The sequence below is a fragment of the Lissotriton vulgaris genome, chromosome 3_1 (assembly GCF_964263255.1).
Source record: "Lissotriton vulgaris chromosome 3_1, aLisVul1.2, whole genome shotgun sequence".
NCBI lineage: Eukaryota > Metazoa > Chordata > Amphibia > Caudata > Salamandridae > Lissotriton > Lissotriton vulgaris.
In genome coordinates, this window is record NC_141689.1 from 1,476,556,480 (window position 1) to 1,476,577,825 (window position 21,346).

The following is a 21,346-nucleotide window of genomic DNA, read 5'->3' on the forward strand; positions in this document are numbered from 1 at the left end:
ATTCGCCTGTCCTGTGAAGTCTCCCCAGTGATCCTGACCTCGTCTCCATCGGCGACTGACCTCTCCTGGAACCCACAAAGTTGCCTGCAGCCTTAACACGAAGGGTGCACCTGACGCCGTCCAGCACCAACCCAGAAGATCTGACCCCAAAAGGTACTCCTGCATTCTCAGCTCTCCGGCCTTGTGGGGCTTAACTGTGTAACCTTATAAACCTTGCCTCCTCAAAGTTCCCCCAGCCTCCTGTGATTTACATTTGGCCCAGTGCCTTCTGCACCTGACTGACCCAGTGCCTACCTGAAACTGAACCTTGCCCAGTGTTAGTCAAAACCCCGGAAGACTGGGATTGTAAGTCGAATACTTACCTGCTAACGCATAACATTGTGTTCCTCCCATGGGATTGCATTACATTTACAAAACCTATTCCATACAAAAGTATTTCTGCTTCTATTGAAAAGTTCTCCTGTTCGAATGTGATTCTACAAAAGAATTTCCAATACTGTAAAGCATGTTATACTGCCTTGCAAAACAATTCTTACTGTACTTGAAAAGTATTATTACTCTTGAAACTGTTACTTACCTGCGACCGAGTTCCTCTTGGTTCTGGTTCTAAAAAGAAATAAGAAAGTAGTAAATTTTTATACAAAACCATTTTTCTGGATTCAGTCTTTGAGTGTCTATCATTTTTTGCCTGAGTGTGTACAATAAATTCTTAACACAGCCCTCTGATAAGCCTAACTGTTCGCCAACACAACCACAAATAGAGCTTTTGATATTATCTACTGAAGACTCTGTATGCCTCTGGGATCCACTGGACACTGTGCACACAATACCTTGATATAGTATAAACAGAGGCGGCTTTCTACATTTGGGTACTCTGCTACATGATTCACTGCATGGCAGAACACCTCCCAGGGGTGAATAACACTTTTGCTAGTCCACACAAATGGAACCCCCTCACCATCATATGCCCTTCTAATGTTGGAGCATCCCACAGATAGACCTGTTTGCCCCTCCAAAAAGTAAAAATACCAAAACTTAGCCTCCATGTACCCACAGTCCAAGGGCAATGCATTGCGGCTGGAAGGATCAGGGATAGTTTCCTGAAACGTATCACCTCTAACTCTGTTTCCCTACATGGCAAGCAAACTGAGAAACATCACTGATATACAATCTGGTAGCTGCAGCCTAGACCACACACCACTGGTTCTCCTTTCTCATGGAAAAGTCAGTCAGCCCTCACATGAGACTCTCTCAGGATGGACCATCTTACACAGAGGCAAAGTTGATGTGATGCGTTTGGATCTCAGATCGCTCAAACTTGCGATTTAGCAAATGATGTGCTAGAACTGGGTTCCTCAACCTTCCCCAGGAATGTATGTCCATCTTAAAGGAAGCCCAGTGGCCCCCAACATGGGGCTCTTATGCAGCAACATTAAAAAGGTTTGTTCACCACTACATTTCCAAAGACTTCGACCCTCTAAAGCCTACTTTACAGGACATTATTGCCTACCTTTTGCATTTACAGAAAGCAGGCATTTCCCACACCTCATTTGTCTATACTTAGATGAAGTTGCAACCTACATGTAGAACACCAAACACTCGTCCCTCTTTAAAATTCCAGATGTTAAGGCTTTTGTCAAGAGTCTCAAGAAAGTGATACCCCATAGACTGTCTCCTGCACCCACAAGGAATCTTGGGTGCAGATCTTCCAGTCTGTTCTTCCAGATATGCACTGCTGGATGTATCCTTCCAAACTTTTGGTGGATCATCCCTTCAGCCCTCCACATGCACAAGTGTCTGTGGTCATGGAGGACTCAAAGCTGGGTTGCAAAAACAGTTGATGGCCAGAATGCAGAACAATGTCATACATTCACCTCAGTACAGAGATCTGGGCCTAAAACCATTGTTTTGTTGCTCACCATGCCATTCCAGTTTGAACCCAGCCATATGCAAATCAGTCTTGACCCTGTGCCCCATGGGAACAGTCCAGCCCGAACTGCCAAGCCAGGTCCTCCCTGGACTGGAAACAAGCATCCTAGGACCAGTTTCGGGCTTTCAGCCCTCATCAGCCAGGATAGCTTGATTCCAGTGGCATGGAGGGCACGGGACTGTGTATCAAATTCCGAGATTTTATTTACTTCTCGAAAGTCGATACAAAAACGTACCGAGCCGTCTGGTTTAGGCACGTGGACTATCGGCGAATTCCATTCGCTGATGGAGGGTTCTATGATGTTCATTTGTAAAAATGTTTCCACTTCCTCTCAGATAGTCTTTCAGCGTGCTTCGGGTATTAGATATGGTCTGAATCGTACTCTTTTACCAGGGATAGTCTTGATGGCATATTCCACCATGGACGTTAGTCCAGGAGTCAAGGAAAAGATATCACAAAGAGGCAAAAGAACGTCAGATAGTCTCTCCTTTAAGGTGGGGGAAAGTACTGGATCCATACACAGGTCCGCCTTGGAAACGTGTGCCGGTAATGGTCCCTCCCATTTCTTCAGCAAATTGATGTGAAAGATTTGGGAGGTCCCCCTAGCTGGATCCGTCACAATGCCGAGGTAACAGGCGTTGTTTCTGTCACAGTGTAGGGGCCCTGCCACTGTCCCAACAGTTTATGGTCAGAAGAAGCCATCATAAGTAGTACAGAATCTCCTACTTCAAAGGTTCTCTCTTTGGCTTCTTTGTCGTATTGTGTCTTTTGTGGTGTTTGAGCTTCTTCTAGAATAGTGCGGACAATGGCTCTAATGTGTCCTAGGTGGGTCCTAAGATTGGACACATACTTCACTAAGGGTTTGGTGTCATCTGGCTCGGTTTCCCATTTCTCCTGAGCCATCTCCAGTAGTGTCCTGGGTTGATGGCCAAGCAACAACTCAAAGGGAGAATACCCAGTACTTTTCTGTACTTTACATCATACAGCGAACAGGACCCAGGGGTAGCATGTCCTCCCATTTCCTTGTTTCTAAGGCTAAGAGCTTCTTGAGGGTGGTTTTTAGTGTGGCATTGTACTGCTCCGCCAGCCCATTTTTTTTCGGGTGGTAAGCGGCGGTTCGTATCTGATGGATCCCCAACTGGGCACACACCAGTTTCGTTTCATACGTCTTTATTCGAAATATTTCATCATAAAAGACAAACATAAAAATGGGATCTATCATCATCCTTTAACATTTAAAACCATTCAGAATGAAAACAATCTCACATAACATTTCATTGTAAAGCTAAATATTTGAACCTAAAACACAATTTTCAACTGTAAAAACTCCGCAAGTTAGTGAGAAAACAAAATATAATTACAACATATATACCATAATTAAAATCGAAGACGTACAAAGGCATGCAAAAGCCTGGATTGAGTCATTATTAAAACAGTTAATTAGCTTTATGTTGGGTGATTGGCTCTAATTATCCATGACCAACCCAGGAACTTTGCTACTGCTATAACCACTGGTTCAGTTGTGTCGGCCCTCATAATCCGCAACGCCTCCATCCCACCCGTGTACTCATGTTTTTACAGATGGGTTTTAACCATTTACTGCGGGGGGCTGAGTAGGCAGGGCAAACAAAGAAAAAGCGGCCAAGTGACTCTTTTTGATCCCAACACCAGGGGCAGGACTCATTTGCTTGTCCTTGCCATTTAGAAGAAAATGATCTTAGCGGAAGGGACCCAACCCTAAACTGGTGGTATAGCTTTCTGTCCCTGGTCTTAACGATAATATCCCAGTATTGTTCATGTACAGGATCGAGTTTATGCTCCATGAACCTGCCGGACAAAGAGGTGGAATCTATCTGGTCAATACAAAGTTGTCTTACAGTAGACCAGTATAATGCTTTAAAATCCTTTTTGGAAGGAACAGCATTTTTGTTCTGGTCTGTCCACAGATTACTCAGGCCAATATTTTCTAGGAGAGATCTTACTTTTCTAAACCATGGGATGTTACCGAGCCCAACACAGATCTGACATCCAAGATTTCATTGGCAAAAAGTGCCAGTTCGAGGGTTGTCCAGATTCTCCTCCACAGAGCCACTGTTTTAAACCGTGCCACGTCGTCAATAGAGTGGCAACCCAGATCAATTAACAGGGACTTTAAGGGACTAGATTGGGGGAGACCTACAAGATTTCTTAGAAATTTATTTTGGACTCTAACTAACGCTGATAGGTCTGCAAAAGCCCATAAGTCCGCGCCTTACAAAATTGCTGAACTTATTTTAGCATTATACATTTTTAGGGCAGGGCCTATCCTTCTAGTCAGTGAAGTTCTCTGTTCCTTAATCAGAAACCCTGTTAACTGGGCAAACTTGAGGGCGATTACATCAAGCTGGGGTTTCCACCTGAGCCTATTTTCCAACACGACCCCTAGGTATGTCATGATGTTAACCTGCTCTAGAGCGCAGCCATTCATGCTAACGTGGCCCAGCTGCGGCCTGTTCTTGGTTAAAACCATAAATTTAGTTTTAGTTACATTAACCTGTAGGTCATTGGATTGCCAGAATTCCCAAACCTGTTTAATGCGGACTGAAGACCCTTCTGAGTTTTTGATCAAATTAGAGTGTCGTCCGCAAAAATAAGTAATGGAAACCTAGTGCCACCTAGAGTAGGGGCATCTGTTGGAAAATCTGTAAAGTACTGCACGACCCTATTAATGAATAGTAAAAACGGGGTCGGTGCAAGTACACACCCATGGCGGACACCACGGGAAACCGGAAATCTCTCTGTAACTTGCCCTTGTTTGCCCCATCGGACCTGTGCAAAGTTTGTTTCATAAAGTCTAATTACCATGTCTAGGAGTTCTCGTGGCATCCACATGTTACCTAGCGCGTCCCATAACTTAGCTCTTGGTACTAAATCGAAAGCAGACTTTAGGTCTACAAACGCGGCATAAATGATACCGCCACCCGAAATAACAACCTTCCAATATATTAATATAAACCTAATCACCTGTTCGATCGTGCTAACACAGGATCTGAGACCTGCTTGCAAAGGGGATAAAATGTTCTCAAGGTCCTTCAATATCTGGATTTTAGCAAGCACCATCCTAGCAAGAATTTTCTGGATGGCGTCTATTAAACTGATGGGCCGATGGTTCCCCGGGACGGAACGGTCTCCCTTTTTAAAGATAGGCAGGATTTCGACCCCCTGTCAATAATCCGGGATCGTTGCCCCTTTCACAATAGCATTTGCTAAAAAGGTAATATAAGGCACCCAGTTAGTTAGGTCAGATTTAAAAAGATCTGCCGGGATGCAGTCCATCCCCGGTGCTTTTCCACCTTGGACCGTCCTAAGTGCATTCTCTGGATCTTTCCTATCAAACACCAAGGGGTTGCTGGTATTCGATAGCTTTGAGAAAAATTCTTGGCGGACAAATGCTGGTTCTCCTTCCACTCCCCTGAATTGGGATTCAAAATAGTTGACCCAATCTTCAGCAGGCACGTAGTTTATTGGGATTTGTGATTCTGCAGACTTTCCCCATTTCACTATCTGCTAGAACTTTATCTGTTTTTTCAATCTACTGGCCTCAAGTAGATCCTGCCAGTATTGGTCATCCCAATCCTTTTTTGCTTGTCTTTGGGTTTTCCTATAAACAAGCCTTGCGCTCCTGATATCCTCAGTGATTCGTGACTTTATAGCTCCCACCAATAAACCATAGGGCATATGGCATAATTTATTGTACCATGGATTACCTGATTTTTTAGATGGTAATTTACTGGATTTACCACATTTGGAAAAGTGGGATTTCAGTTCCTTAAAAAGGTGTTCATGAGGTGCAGTTGATTTTGCAATGATTTCATCATGATTTACCAATGCCTGTAGGGCACTTAGGGTACTGGCAACCTCATAAGAAATATTAGCTAAGATTAGATGATCTTCAACTACCCTGCCCCACTGGACCCTACGCATGTCGTTGGTGAGCAGGGCCTCCGCTGTGGCAATGGCAATCTCAGTTGCTTTTGCACTCTCCGAGCTGCCATCGATTCTTAGACTAAGTATGAGCTGGTTGTGATCACTCTCAGGACGAGCATATATCATCATGTTCTCGAGAAGGGACCAATACTCGACCTTTAATAAGATGTAATCTATTCGACTTGAGTTGGTACCATTGTCAAACGTTACCCTGCCAGTTTTATCAGAAATGGAGTGTCCGTTTACCGCTCTTCGGCCCCAATTGAGGCAGAAGCCTAACCACTGTAGGGCAGCTTCTGTCCATTTCTTTGTACGATTTAAATTAAGGTGAGGGATATTCCATTGTGAATCCTCCTCTGCTAAAATATCAGCTCCCTCAAGATTTAGGAGTTCGAAGGTGCAATTGAGGTCCCCTGCCACAATCACCAGACCTTCCAGCCCAACTGAGTTAAAGAGGAGGTCCAGCTCGTTTAAGGTTCCCGAACTCCGCCCTCCTGGCTGGCCTCTAGCGTAAAAATTAACAATAGTAATCACCAGTTTGCCAGGCCGAATCAATTTTACAACAAGGATATCAGGATTGTCCATCATAACTTCAATGGGCCTATAACTAAGAGATTGCCTCACCCAAGTGGTTAGGCCACCTGAGGGTCTACCTTTTTTGCCCCTAATGGCAGGTTTGTAAAAATGTAGGTACCCATGCGGCGATAGGGTCTGTAGCCCAACTTTCTTGAAATATCAGGATATCATGATCAATTTTAAGCAGGTGAAGATTATCCAAATTGGTCATCTGATTTTGTGCAGGGTCCATCTGATTTAGCCCTGATACCCTACTTCCCAAAGGGGGGGCCCCACTATCTGGGGATCCTGAAGTCAACCTCTTCATACCTTGGCCATCCGTCTCACTTCCCCATGTCATCTCCAAAGCAGTCTCCCCAGAGTACCCTAGGGCTGCCCTGGAAGGAAGGCTGGAACCTATACCACTGGCAACGCAATCCCCATCCACTATCAATCCTCCATCTGGGTGTGTCACCTCCCTATTATATCGGCCATCTTCATGTCTCCTACCCAATCGCTGGGTCCCAATAGTACCAATAGGGATTTTCTCGTGTCAATCCACCCCATCTAGACCTATAAATGGCTCAAAGCGATTTGCCAGCGGGAACAGTGGCTCAACTCTGTCGAATGCATTTACACCGAGGGGTCCCTTAGGCTGGTTGTTGAATGTGTGGTTTATTTGGCCTCTGGGAACACGCGCAAAAAAATAGTCAAGGCCTAGGGGTTGGATACCTCCCGATCTACCGGGCCTAGCTTCATAACATATATACTTAACCACCCATGGGTCTCTAAAATTCACAATAACACAATCACCCTCTATATCCTTTACCCTGCAGCCCACCCAACCTACCCTTCTAACGTTTAAAATCTCTGCGGTAGTAAACGCTGGGAGTGTTTTGTTGCAGTTGAGCCAATGGGTAACCTTGTTTTTCAGCTCCCTGAGTGATTCCTGTTTATCTGCGCTAATCCCTGGAACTCCCGCCAATATGATATATACGGTACTGCCTCTGGTGGTAGATTATTTATACAGGGCAATCACTGTTTAATGCCCTCATTTCCCAGGGGTGTTATCCTATTGGACATCCTCTCTGGAGCCCGCACACTAGTCGCGGGCTGATTTCTTGCTACCTTGCCTGCCCCTGTTTCGCCGTCCCTAGCAGTACCCAATGTCTCGCTCTCTACCGGGCACATCTCAGCACAAGGCTGAGAGTTCCTTTTTTCAGCCCTATCAGGTTGATTTGGTTGAGAATCCCTACCGCCACCCCTGAGCCCTGAAGCTTGGCCTACGGGGGGTTTACGGTTGGAGCCCTCCATACCATTTACTACTTTATTCAAAGAACTGGAATTCGCTAAAACTAGCTTTTCAAGTTGTTCCAATTTTATATTTATCTGTTTTGTTCTTTCCAAGAGGGTTAACATTAATGATTTTACAAATTTTTCCTAAAAGCCCCTCATTCTCAGTACCCTGAGTAGGGGATTGATTTAATTGGGAGGTGTTTGAGCTTGAGCTAGGGGCTGTGATAGATGTAATGGCTCTGGGTTTAAGCTATTCTTTTTAGATGTTTTTTGCCAAACCACCCTTTTGACGCCCACCCCCTCTTTTCCTTTTACCTGGTAAAAGATTGACATTAGAATCTTTACTTACTAGTATGTCATGGTTGTGATTTATATTTGGGAGGCGAGATGGGGATGGCAGATTGACAGCCCTTCTTCGAGAACCACTAGATACAGTACTACCTATAGTTAAGTTTAAAGAAGTACATGTCGCCAGACTTTCAGACCCTAACAACAGTGAGCTAGGGCTCAGGGCAACTGAGGGATCATTAGGTCTTACTTGTTCAGAGGTAACCGCAGACCCAATGGTGCCCAGAGACGAAGGCTTTCCCGTTAGGAGATCTAATGACAGGCGTTTCTCTGTTAGGGCTATTTCCTTTTCCAATACTGCAGTAGCCCTTGTAATAAATTGGTCAATCGTCCCAGTGACCGTCCCCCCAGTGGTGGAAAGTGTAACCTTTCCTCCCTTCCCAGAACGCAACGCCATGGGGGTTGCTACTTAAAGAACACAAAAGGGAATACAGACAAACTATGCAAAGTGTTAACAAGAGAATGGTACCTGAAAACAAGTAACACTCACTGAGCAACCCAGAACTTAGAGGGGTCGCCCAGCCCGGCCTCGGTCGTAAAGGGTGCGGGAAGAGTCAACAGCTGCAGGGTGTTACGGGGCTGCTGGTCCTCGCAGTCCCGTCCCCAAGCCTCTAGCAGCAACGATGGAAATCCAAAGCCCAGGGCTTTACAAATAGTTTGTAGCATCCAAGGAACAGCAAAGTCAAAATGCAGAAAGACAGCCTCTGCGAGCGGCACCCCAGTTTCATAACCCTAGAGATAAAGGGAGTTCCCTGGTCTGTTAAAATCTCTTTGGGGAGTCCTACCCTTAAAAACACTGTTATCATGGCCTTTGCAATGTTGGTAGTGTCTGGGCGGCGTAAGGCTATTGCTTCCAGGAACCGGCTGGCGTAGTCAACAATGACCAACACGTACCGACACCCACTTCGGGATGGTAATAGGGGACCTGTAATATCCATCCCTACTCTACTAAAGGGTTCCTCTATGATAGGGAGTGGGCGGAGGGGTACCCGGGGAGGTCTATACCTGCTATTTTTCTGGCAGACGGGGCATTCTTTGCAGTACTTCTTTACTTGTTGGTAAATACCTGGCCAGTAGAACCATTCTGTTATCTGGTTATGGGTCTTGTCAGCCCCAAAATGACCCCCCAACAGGTGGCTATGGGCTAGGAATAACACTTTTTCTATAAAGGGTGTTGGGATCAGTAACTGGGGAGTCTGTGCGGGGTTTCCTTTTCAGTACAATAACCCGTTTTTAATTTTTTTTAAAGGACCTAAATGTAGGGGATCCTCTTGGTCTAGGGCGGCATTCCAAGCTTCTTGTAACACAGGATTTTCCCGTTGAGTGGCACGGAAGTTTCTATCATTTCCCAATGTTTTTCATCTGGTAGGACAGGCAACGCTGTAGGGACTCTTACTTTTTCTGCTCTCTTTTGTTTCCTGCTTTTCCGTGGTTTTGGATTCTGGCCATTTCAGGTTTTCTTCTCCAGATAAGGGGGCTGTGGCTCACCAGTCTTCTTCTTTCTCGGGGTCCTGCTTTATCATTTGCGGTAGGTTTGGGTAGTCATTCCCAAGAATGACTTGTTCCGGCAAATTCGGCACTTTTAAGGAGGTTTTCGGGTCGTTTTGATGCTGTATTTGGACTCGGTGGTGGGATACTGTTTAGTATCACCGTGGACGCAACGGATAGCCACAATCCTGTCAATGGGTCCGATCCAGGGTTCCAGGACTTGTGGTCTGACGACTCTTTGGCGGCACCCCATATCAGCCAGAGCCACAGTGGGTTGTCTGTTCACCGATACTCTACAATGATAATGGGGAAGTTCTTTCTCTGAGGAGGAACAATAGTATTTGCGAGCCATCCCTATTTCCATGGGCTCCTCCTTTTAGGGGCAGAATCGGGCAATGTGTCCCATTCCTCCGCAGTGGAAACATTGTGGTCCGGTTGGAGGAGGGCTAAATATTGGCATACCAGGAGGTCCAGGAACAATGGTTAAGGGTTACGGTTTCTTCACGATAAGGGGCAAGGGAGTCGGTGTGAGCCAGTGCCGCCGGTTTTCCATGAGGAGTCGTTTTTTTCCTTTTTGTATCTCCTGGGCACGACTATAGATGCTGGCTATTTCTACGGCAGACTGTGAGGTGAGCTTGTTGTCTGACCCATCTCTGTATGGGAGGATGGAGGGAGGTCAAATATTGTTCCAAGTATATCTTGGACATGATACCGTCCTTTCATTAGTGGCAGCTTCAGCCATCTGTCTGTCATGTCCTTCACCCGGAAATACAGACCCCGTGGGGTTTCTTGGGGACCCTCTTTTATTTGCCTGAGCTTTATCCTGCAGGACTCCTCGTCGACTCCTAGCCTCTCCATAATACATAGCTTGATGTCCGCGTAGGGGACCGTTCCTTGTACTGTCGCAGCCTGATGTGCTGCTTGCAGATAGACTGACAGAAGGGGTCCCAGGTACTCTCCCCATTTGTCAGCAGGCCAAGCCGCTCAAAGTTATTAAAGAAAAAATCTGGTTCTTCCCCACTGACCTATCGCTGTAGAACCATGGACGGAAGGGAGGAAGGTCCTTGCTGATGACCCAAGGCCTCAGTGAGTTTGTCCATGGCTGTCCCATGTGCCTGTCCTTGTCCCGTCAGCACCTTCTGCAACTTGTCCCGGTCTTCCTCCACTACGGTGAGAAACCTCTCCATCACTTTACGCAGGTGTTCCTGGTTCTCCGACATTTTTGCCAAAGCAGCCTCCATGTCTTTGCTGGATCTCACTTCTGACACCACTTGTGGGAGGGTAGGTCGGATATACAGACGCGGAGGCTTTGTGTACTGTTGAACATCGGGCATTTTATTTTCAAGTGCTACAATTTGGGGTTGTATGGCAGAGGGGGATTGCTCTAATTCCGATTCAGAGTCCTCAGGATGGGTTGGTAGTGCTGCTGTCTCCGTATCTTCAATGGCAAGACCGGTGGTCAGGGACTGTTGCTCGGCTTTGTCCGTGGTGTTGTCTACGCCCAGAGGTTTGCAAAAGAGGAAAAACAATGTAGTCCGCCAGTGAAATCTGTGGTGTGACAGAGCTATTATAAATCCTGTCACGAACACCCGGTGAGTCCTAGTGTTCGCTCACTGGTTCTGACACTGTTTAGAATGTTACACATTGCATTATTGTTACATTGCAAAAGTGCCTGATTCTAGCATTGCAAACTGCATACCATGGTATTAGGATTACAGTGAAATGTTTAGAAGTGTTCATTAATATTGTCAGCACTTACAAGGGCTGGCTGGCCTAACAACCAACCAGGAGAAATATTACACATACTCATATGTTGGATTTATATTGTGTGGTCTTATTGTATATATTTATATATAAAATTCATACTCGTTTTTATAAAACTTGGGTGGAGTCTATTTGTGGTGTCCTCATTGGGTTGCTGTGAGCGTGGCTGCAAATACTTTACACATTTGCCTTGAAGATAAGCCTGGCTGCTAGTGCCAAGCTACCAAAGGGGGTGAGGTGGGGCTATCTTAGAAGGGGACCTTCCTTTCCCTGAGGTGGAAACGCGGCTCCTATTTGGCCTAAGGTACCTACCTCAGCCAACCAGGAATCCCAGGTCTAACACTGCCGTACCTTCATTTAAAAAACTTTGAAGGATAGGGAGGAAAGGCTACTAATATGACTTCAGAAAGCTAAAGCCAAGGACAGCCCAGTTTCAGAGGTTGAGAGTGCGGGTTCCCCCAAATCATATCTGAAGACAATTAAGAGGGTGGTCAAAAGGTCAACTGCCTTGGGAACCACCTAAAAAAGGCTCTAAAAAACCTATCATGGGTCATCAAGGGAGCATAGTCCATCAGCGGAATGCTTCCACAGATATAAAAAGGAGATGTCTCCTGAGACAAATCAAAATCTGAGCCTGCAACGCCTTTTCCCAAGTTAGCTTTACAATTCAAAAAACCCTCCTAAGTGCCATTGACAGAAAAATCTTCCTCAATGGCATCTAAAAAAAGTCTATGAAAATATCATCGGCCGCAGCATCTGCAACAACTTCTACAGCAGGATTGGCGACATTATTGTCTAAGAAATTGACGCTGTACCCATCGATGATGGTAACGTTTCCCTCGTCAATGGTGAAAACATGGATTACGTCAACGATGTTGTCAACGTCAGTTAGGGAGAAAATGCATTCTCAGGCCATTTTACTGATGCCGGAGCATACCTCCCCCAGTAAAGTGTCATCTCTTCCACCAACCCATTTATTAGATGAAGGGAATTCAGATGAGGGCAACGGACCATTTGGAACTGCCCATATCCTTCTGAATTAAATGTGAAATATCAAAAAGAGGACGGTAAAGAAGATTTTGAGGAAGAATGTTATTCTTCTGGAGCACAACAATATGTTGATAGACCCGTTCAATATATGGGGCAATACTAACCCTAACGTTATCATCAGCCGCAAGAAGACAGGATCCAGGTACTAAGGCATGTTGGAAGATGATTATAGAAGGTTTCCAGATCCTACAAAAACTACATTACCAACACAACCAGTAAGGTCTCCACAATTTCCTCATGTACAACCACATACTAAACACCTAATAATTTTCCAGAGATGCATACGCCTAAGAGGACACCTGCATTAAATCTCACATAGCCACCAGTGGATGAGGGAATATCTTCAGAGGAAGGAAGAGAAGAAGGTGCAGTGCCGATGATCAGGTGGCACCCAATGAATGGGATAACTACCTTCTTCCAACACCATCGCCTCCTGCTACACAACTAGCGATTCTCCCTCTGGCGACATTGGAGGATTTAGCAATCTAAAGGAAAGCGTAGTGAAAAGATTTGAATTGCCAATGCCTATAAAACAATCAGATTATTTTTGTATGACTTTAAAGAGCTTTTCGAGAAAACCAGTTAAAGCAATCCCAAGTGTGGATTTCATTTGGTAGGAAGGCATTAAAATCATTTAAAAAATCCTGCAATCTTCTCTGCTGTCTTGCCCAGATTAGATAAAAAATATAACACAGCTGACAATTCTCCAGCCTGTTTGATTGCACACCCAAATCCATACACCATAATAACACAAGCAGCTCTACGCTGCTTCAAAAATCCTTATACTCCTGAAAATTACTTTTCCGCCATTTCTGTGACAACGGATATGGCTTCCAATTCCTTGGCCATCTTGAGTCGCTATGACAGGCTGATGTGATCAGACATCGTTCCATAGTCCATACATAGATAGTCTACTAAGACTGAAAAAAATCGTACAAGAGGGTGAAAGAACTTTGTTGGAGATGATAGACTGTACAGTGGATTTCGCTTCTACAGGTTTCCGTCAGCTTGCGGGAGTAGCTCTTCGCAGACAGGGATGGTTAAGAGCCACCTCTTTCATACCGGAGGTCCAAAGTAAAATCCTGAACAAGCCATATGATGGAGAGGCATTATTTGAAAAATATGTTGCTGACTCCCTACAAATCCTCAAAATAGACACAGCAAAATCACTAGGTATTTTATAAATGAGGGAAATGTCCTTTTGAGGAACAAGAGGCATTGTGCTACTCTCTTACAGTGGAAGATAACAACTCTATCTCTTTCAACAATATCCACCCTTTCAGCTGCAATACTGACCACAATATCCTCAACAGCAATCCTATACCAAGCAAACACCAAGAAGAAATCAACGTTTCCAAAGAAAGACACAGGTTGAAGACAGATTTCTCACTGACCTCCCCTTTCAATAAACTAATCCCTTTTTGCAATCTAATAAGATCCTAATTCTTGAGAATTGCACACTGGTCACAGCCAATCTGCTAATGCTTTCTGCATGGACAGTCTAGAAAGCAGGGGGTGCCCATTTTCGGATCTGCACATAACTTCTAGAGTCGATCGACGTTGGCACGATGCAACCTGCCAACGTGCAGGGGTACTGCATTTACATTTTTCTGGATCCTTACGTACGCCTGGGGAATATCTAAAAGGCGAGGGTTCTGCAGTTAAATAAGAGTATCTACTAGAAATTGCATTATCAATGGTAAGTAACTTGTTCTTTCCAGCTACAAATACCCATAATAGCCTTAATATAATAATACCGCTTGTATATTGGCAACACCCTGATGAGGGATTCCGGAAGTTCTGGAGTCTGCATCATTTCAAGTGGTTGCTTTTCCCAATCTGCAATAATTGATGGCTCATTTATTTTTATTTTTGTTTATAACAAACATTGTGTTTTTCTTGTTTTTCCCCATTGCTACTCCCATCACATTGCCACATGCTCGATACAATCATTGTAATACATTTGTTTGAGAGTCTGTGCTGCAATAATCCAATCTCTTTTTCGTATGGGGAGTTAGAGAGGCCTCGGCAACCCCCCTTCTGACCACAAACCAAAAATCATTCATCATGAAGCAGTGATAATATAGGGAGAGAATATTATACATGGTGTGGTTTCCACATAACAGACAGTCAATTATTCCCAAATATGTGAATTAAACTAACCCCTCTTGAACTACACTCCCACCCCAACCCAATGGATCCCATCCCCCTCTAGGGCTCCAACTTCATTATACATGAATTGATTAATATTAATTATGGTCCCACTACACTTATAATTGATGGCTCATAACTGCCACACTTAAAGAGAGACTTAACTGAAATTCTATTCCTAGGTTGTGGAAATCTTCTGCTGCTTTCATTTAATTGGGCAGTTCTTAGAGTGGTTTCTTATTAACTTCAGGCTTAATGAGAAATTGTGGGTTCTTCTTTGACTACTCTTGCATATCAAACTGCGAGACCACATCTTCCCTGCCTTGAAAGCCCTGCATTGGTTACCGGTTGCCAGAGGATCCACGTTCAAGCTGCTTTGTATTACCCACAAAGCAATACATGGATTAGGACCACTCTTCATCAGGAATAAAATCACCAAACACATTCAACAAAGGAACCTCCGCTCTAAAGGAGTATCTCGCCTCAAAATCCCACCATACTAGAAAAAAACCATGGGTGGCACATCCTTCTCTGTTCAAGCAGCCAAACTATGAAACTCTTTACCCCCCAACAAAAGATCCACCGGCAACCACCTTATCTTCAGAAAACTACTCCAGATTTGGCTCTTCCACACATAAGCACCATACGGAAACAGACATTTACAGCATATCCCTCTGTATATAAGCATTTGTTTTCACTATAGATATGTACCTATCTTCGTGTATTACTTTATAAAACATGTAAAATAATTGTTAAGAGAAAAGAAAAAAAAAGAAAAGAATATTAATCAATAAATAAAAATCAACTTTGGTGTACATGTATATGCTTCCATTGTGCATCTGTGTACCTTCCATGTAGTTAAATCTGTGTGTCTGTTACTTTCCTCCTGAAAAAACATATCCAATGCACTACCCTATTTCTCATCCTGTGCCTCTATCAATCTATTTAATCTAAATATACTTACTTCCTTTATGTATCTATATACTTTCAATGTACTTATGGATCTATATATTTATCACTTTCTTCTAATTTAGCATTTCCAATGCACTAGCTTTTTTGTCAGCCTATGCTTCGCTCAATATATCTTCTAGCCCAACCTTCTGACTCATCTCAAACTTCTTTCTACTACTCATTCCAATGCACTACCCTATCTCTCATCCTATACATCTATCAATATATCCTGTACATCCACTCTCTCATTTATCCCAAACCCCATACCACTGCTATGATCGCCAAAATAACCCTTTCTAGACTCTCTCCTGCTCTACCCCTCCTTGCATCATCTGACACCTCTTTTTACTACATCGATCCCCTAAAACAAACCTTTCTAAACATTCCCATCTGACTCCTCCCCTCCAACTCCTTTTTACTCATCCAAAAGCCTCTTCCTACTGCTAAGACCTAAAAAAAAATCCTTCACTCTTTTATCCCTCCACTATCCTTTTCAATCAAAATTAAGACTAACATGTTCCCTTCTCAAATTACATATTCAACTATACTAATATACTGCCCATATAACTGAATAACATATCTGCTACTCAAATTACTTCATATTTATACTATACTAATTTTCAACACTAAACCTTTTTTGGGTTCCGGAGTGGCGTGCTACTCACCAGAAAAGTGCTTCAACATCCATCAGGGGTAGCAAGTGCTATATGAATGCTAATCTTTCTTCCCCTTTTATCCCTCTCACTCCAAGTAACAGACAATATCCACCACTGAAATTACCTCATATTTCACCATATTAATTCACAACTAATCCTTTATAGGCTTCCTGAATAGCGTGTGTCAACAAGCGATAAATAAATACAAACCTTTGTCCTCCTTTACCCTTCTGCTATCATTCCATATCCAAATAACTGACTAACCTATCCACCACTTAAAATGTACTTGCATATTTCACTATACTAATTCAACACTAATCCTCTATGGGTCCTGGAGTAGCGTGCTACCCGCTGAAAAAGCGCTTTGACGCCTCTTCGGGGGTAATAAGCGCTATATAAATGCAATTACAATACAATATCTCATTGCTAGGCGTTTGTTCTGCATCGGACCAGCAGCTACACATAAAAGCTGGAGCTGCGGGCAATCTGTCTTGGAATGAAGGTGTTTCTCTTTTCCATGTCCAGGAGCGCCATTCAGATTCTGTTGGCTAACACTACCACCATCCATTTTATCAACAGCACTGCCTGGAGGGTCAGATGCATTGTTTTGGGAGGTGATTCACCTGTAGCACTGGACATGGCTCAGAGAATATTCACAGGAGCACCTACACTTGCAGATTCCCTCAACAGAAGAGTGACTGTCTTGTCACCTCTCCCTTGGAGAAACTACACTCTGAAGTGATGGAGGTGATTCTGGTGTCCATACGTGGATCTCTCTGTCACAGTTCAAACCGACAGACTCTTCAATCTTATGCCATAAACGTTCCTCTAAATGGTTAACTGGGCAATATCCCTGGTTCAGCTGGTCTCAGGGCTTGCTGAACACATTTTCACTGATTCTGCATCTGCCAAAGGCCATGCTTGAGGTGCAGATGGATCAAGCACAGTTGATCTTGGTAGCCCCAGGATAGGCAAGTGGTAACTAGTATTGACATAATTTGGAATTTCCCTCCCTCTGCCATACAAGGTAGACCTGCTCTTGGCAACTCAGTAGTCATGTGCTACACCAGACACTGGGAAATTGAGTGGTGCCCGCTAAAGTCCTTTGGACTCCCTACTGAATTTACAGGTGTCATCTTAGCTGCTATATTTGAGTCAGTGGAACATCTTTTTTCCTTTTTAATTATGCCTTTCTAATGTTCTTTAATTCTCTGTCTTTTGCAGTGCAGGGCCTGGTTCTACTGACAGTAAAACGATATTTGGCTGCCATATCCACCTTCTTGTGTCTTCCTGACCATCCATATTTTAGTTCAACACAAGAGGGGTGTTCTCTAAAAGTTTTTACATCACTTGTATTCTCCCACTCCGTTCATTGTTCCTCATTGGGATTTAAATTGTTTACTTTCCTCTTTATATTCCTTTTCAAGCCAATGCACTATTGCTCTTTGCAATGTATTACTCGAATGACTATTATAAATTAAGGCCATGGAGTACGATAACTTCATGAATTCTGAGTTTGTCCATCTTGCACACCGTTATGGACAAATATATTGGTTCTTTGTTCCTGCTCAACCTTTCTTCCCAAGGTGGTATCTGCATTTCACATGGGCCACTCCATCACTATTCTATCAGTCAATCAATCAATCAATCAAATGAGCTTTATTCGATTTCAGGAAATAAAATCATAAAATCATATACATATAAAAACAAATTCATCTAAAAACATCTATATACATCGGTCTGCCAAATTACGATAATAGTTTCAGACATTACTTTCCATCAAATAAATCATCCTAACAAGCAACCAGTCCCCGAAATTCAATAATTATTTACCATCCTGTTTTTCCAACATCTGCAAGTAAATGAAGGCAGGTCGACATTGTCTCTATCCACCCCTTTTTAGTAAAAGTTTTAACCACCTTTGCCTCTCAATAAGATAACATTTACAAAATAGCACCACATGAATCGTACCTTGTTGCGATACGATATCACATGGACAGTGGCATAATTTTCATCACCAATCATTTATGTTTGGGTATGAAACCAGATGATGAAGAATTCCAAATCTAAATCTGGTCAGCAGATATCTTTTGTATCTGCTCTATACGTGTTGCAAATAAGGTTGGATGCTACATGTAATTATAATCTGCTGATGGTTAATCACAGTTGGTTTGTTCAAGGCAAGGACTAGCCTATTATCTTCTAAGTGTGCTATGATGATCCCTTTAACCTCTTTGCGTTTGATAATCTGTAGGGATTCAGGCACAGAAAAATATTCGGGGTGGCCGATGTCATACATAAAATCTTCCACATATTTTAACCATGGAATTTTACGGGTATTGTCTAGCTTCATAGCATCCCTCATTATTTCCCTATTTAATGTAGCATTCTCCTTGGTCCAGATTCTGTGCCATAGGAAAATTGGCTGAGCCCTAATCAAATCAGAAATGTATGTAACTCCCAGCTCAGAATGGCAGTTAAATACAGGTCCGCTGTTTGGGACGCTCAATAAAGATCTCAAAAAGATGAATTGGGGTACAATCTTGAAAGCCCCAAATTCCTGCCCCATAGAGAGCTATACTCGCACATTTAGCGCGGTACATCCTCAACATAATTTCCAAGGGCCTTTTCCCCAGTTTTTTTAAAAAATGAAACAGGGCTGCTATAGACTTCATGTATAAAAGGTTCCTTGCCTTAACCGCTGATGCCCAAGAACCTGTCCTCTCGAAAAGAACGCCTATTTGGTTAAATGAATTAGCGGTTCCAACTTCACTTCCCCCTGCCTGGAATTTTCTTTGAGTGTTCTTAATTGAACCACAAGACATAATAAAACTTTTCTTGGCGTTTAATCTTAGGCCAAGCCTATCCATAAAAGAGGAGTAAAAGGAAAGAGCCCTCTGTAAACCTATTTGACTGCGGGCCATAAGGACCGCATCATCGGCGTAAAGAAGGGATACGATAGGAGGAGAATTTACGTAAGGCGGGTCCCTGGCACCAACTCCTGCTCTAGAGCATTAGTGTAAAGGAGAACAGGAGTGGTGCCAACACACATCCTTGCCTTACGCCTTCTTCAACCTTAAATGTAGCAGTGCACTCTCCCATGCTGACATAGCGGACTTTTGCCCTAGCTCCAGTGTACAAATACTTTAGAAATTGAATTAAAACAGGGTCGACTTTTAGTCCCTCTAGCACCCCCCATAACTTTACATGAACTACACAGTCAAAAGCTGCTGAGTGATCTACACAGGCCAAATAAAACTGCTCCGATTTTGCCTTGGTATATTTACTAATTAAAATACTTAAATTTAAAATCTGCTTGTTTGTGCCTAGGCCTGACCTAAAACCATATTGGACGTCGCTTAGCATGTCATTTTCTTTGCTCCATCCCTGCAAACGGTCTAAAATGATCCTGCCTGCCACCTTCATCAAAGAGTACAGCAGAGATATCGGACGGTAGCAGGGCGGATCATTTCAGTCTCCCTTTTTAAAAATAGGGACAATAATTCATTCGAACCAAGTTTTAATGAATCCTTTCTCACAACATCCTCGTAGTACTCTTGTTAAAATGGGGCCCCAGATCTAAGTTTGCTTTATAGAGGTCTATAGGTATCCCGTCGGGGCCGGCCGCCTTCCCACCTTTACTAGCTTTTACTGCAGCATTGACGTCCTGCAACGAGATGTCGAGTTTAATAGGGACGAAGGGTTGTTCCATGTTCCGGGACTTTAACCTCTCTGATGTGCCCTCATTAGGTTTCTGTATTGCGTCCATCACTATTCTATCAGTCTACCTTCTGCTGCCTCATTGCACTAAAGAGGAAGAGCAGCAACATGTATGAGACCCGAGGCATGCTGTGTCTTATCACATTGTTCATGCTCAACAGGACAGAGATAATGATCAGCTGTTTGTGGTCTTCTTATTATCTACAAATGGACAAGGTGCTGACCAAACACGTCATATCTCATTGGGTCATAATAGTATTGAGATTCTCGAAGTCCTTGAATAAAATAAGTTTCCACCTGGTTATCTTTACATACTAGCTGAACATTACTGCCTTACAACCTTAGCACCTTTGCATGGCTGGTCATCGGGTACCTGGTGATGCTTGCTCCACTTCACCTATGATGGATTACTGTGGCCACCATTAAAACGTCCTACAACTCCTTCCAGTTTTTATTTTATTTTACAATCTCCGTCTTGTACGCTCCCTCACTGCAAGCCTCAGCAGGCAAGCATGTTCCATTGGATGCCCACTTTTTCTCTCTCCCTGGGGTTGGAACTTAAATGCCTTCGTCCTTCTTAATTCTGGCAATTGCTTTGTCATCCTTCTAACATGTTTTTATTGGCTCTGATGACTGCCAGTAGTGGACAAGGTTTTTGAGGGTAGATGCAAGATGATAAATCCTCCAGAAATGGGAGTCAAGAATGTATATAGTACAAACTGCTGCAAGGCTTCACCTGAGCAGCTTTGAAATTATGTAGAATTCTCTTTCAGGCTATATCTAGACATTTAATGCCTCTGCTGGAATATTGAAACTACTTTGATGGCATCTTGGACATAATGTTTCCCAATCTGGAGTCTGCACCTTGAGTGCTATACCTATACTCATTTGACCTATTCACCGCTAGAAGTCCACCCTGGGGTGGTGTCTTGTTTTCAGTTGTTTATCTGGCATGTTGCTGCTATCTTTAGAGGCCTATCCTACTGTCACCTAATCTGTGGAGCACGACTGACATTGTGATTAGTCCTAAAGGACTTGCAGGGAGTTTTGACCAATTATGGAAAGCCCACACCCCTTTTACAATATGGGCCATGTTCTAGAGGGTCATCAAAAGGTTTGTCGCTAGTGTCTTAACCTGGCTATGCAGCATCTTTTCCAATTCAAGGTTTGTCACTCGCCGTACTTTTACTGCCATAAAAAGTCTCATCTTGAGTTTTGTGTGTAGAAGAACTGCAGACTTCATCTGAAATGAGTCCCCTTCTGGATGCCCCATCTCAAGAACTTTGTGAATATCTGGAGAAATGTGCAGTGTTTGAAAATAGCTAGCTAGATTATCAATGCACACAGCACACTCCATAATTTGTGCCAATCCCCGTGCACCTAACACCAATTTGTCAACAGCACAGATACAAAAATCGACTATCAAGAGAGCGAATGGCGGATGGCGCAAGTTGTGACTTGTTGAGCGCAT

The 21,346-nt window shown here is 43.5% G+C and overlaps 1 protein-coding gene across 1 annotated transcript in view; it reads left to right on the top strand.

Moving 5' to 3' along the window:
• The window catches only part of SMARCAD1 (SNF2 related chromatin remodeling ATPase with DExD box 1), an 833,806-nt gene that overhangs the window by 771,354 nt on the left and 41,106 nt on the right, over positions 1-21,346 (top strand). The gene's annotated exons all lie outside the window — the stretch shown is intronic.